Source organism: Macrotis lagotis, chromosome 1 (assembly GCF_037893015.1).
Source record: "Macrotis lagotis isolate mMagLag1 chromosome 1, bilby.v1.9.chrom.fasta, whole genome shotgun sequence".
Lineage (NCBI taxonomy): Eukaryota > Metazoa > Chordata > Mammalia > Peramelemorphia > Peramelidae > Macrotis > Macrotis lagotis.
Window position 1 is genome coordinate 930471731 of NC_133658.1, and position 1346 is coordinate 930473076.

Consider the following 1346-nt stretch of genomic DNA (forward strand, 5'->3'; position numbering starts at 1 on the left):
TGTCAGTCTCTCTCCCCCGCACCATTCTGCTTCTCAGTCACTGGGATGTATTTTTTTAAAGTATCAATAAATCTTATGTTTTCAGCAGCTGGTCAGGTTCAGCTCATCTTATTTTCCCGGGGCACAGGGGTACTAATGTCTCATTCATCTGGACTGCATTGGTGGTGGAGTTGTGAACTGTGCGCTCCAACCTCTGGAGAGAAATTTGGAATCATAACACTAAAGCTATTAAAGTGCGTCTCCTTTGACGCAGAGATACTGCTACTAGGTCTAGACCCCAAAGACAGAAGGTCCCTAAGGGACAAATCTTGTGATAGAGGGCTTTTGTTGTGGCGGCATCGATTGGGGAATGGGTGATGGAATATTATTGTGCTGTAAGAAATGATGGAAGTGGTGGTTCAGAAAAACCTGAGACGCCTTTGAATTAATCCAGAGTGCCGGAAGCAGAGCCAGAAATACAGTGACAGCTAGACCTGCTGTGAAGACAGACAACTTGGAAGGACTTAGTACCTGTGGAAGACCAACACCGGGACGGGCCACCGTTCCAGGGCATGAAACCTGTTGCTCAGGTTCAGGGAGGGCAGCTTCTTACACAGTGCTAGGAAACAGTAATGTCTCTCTATCAGAGCTGGGTAAGTTAAGAGAAACCAAATGGAAAATAAAGAACCGGGCAGATTGCTGAAACATTTTCTTTGCGATCTTTGGCATCTTGGGAATGGGTACATGAAGTAACATTTCTCCGCTTTTACAAGAACTGCCCGGATGAACGCATATAGAGAAATTCCAAATAAATGACAATTTCTAAATTAGTCTTTATAGGCTTAAGGAAGTAAAGATTATAGACCGAGGGCATCCTGAGTGATGGCACCTAGAGTGATGAGTGGGCCGAAGAAGACCATAACCCCGTAAAGTGGGGGGAAACCCTGAGGGAGGCCCCAGGGGGCCCCGTGCAGGGAGCCGGGGTGCTCGCCCCTCCCCCCAGCACTTCCAGGGCTCCCACCCTCCGGGCCCGCGTGTTCACGGGGGTCTGGGCGCTGGGGGGGGGGGCTCACCCGGCTTCACTGCGCCTGCGCACTCCTTACAGGGGCCGGAAGCCGGAGGACTTCATTTCCCAAAGGCTCCCGCGGTCGGTATGTAAAAGAGGCGCCGCCGCGGAGGCCTCTGGGCCGCGAAGCCCCCCCCGGGGCGCAGTGCGCAGGTTCAGCGTGCTCGGGCCCGGCCGGAGGGAAGCGGCCTTTGTCCCGGGCTGGGCGGGGCGGGGTCCGCAGGAGGCCCGGGAGGGGGCGGGCCTACGGGGGGCGGGGCCGGGCGGGGCGGGGCCGGAGGGCCGGGCGCCTCGTGGATGC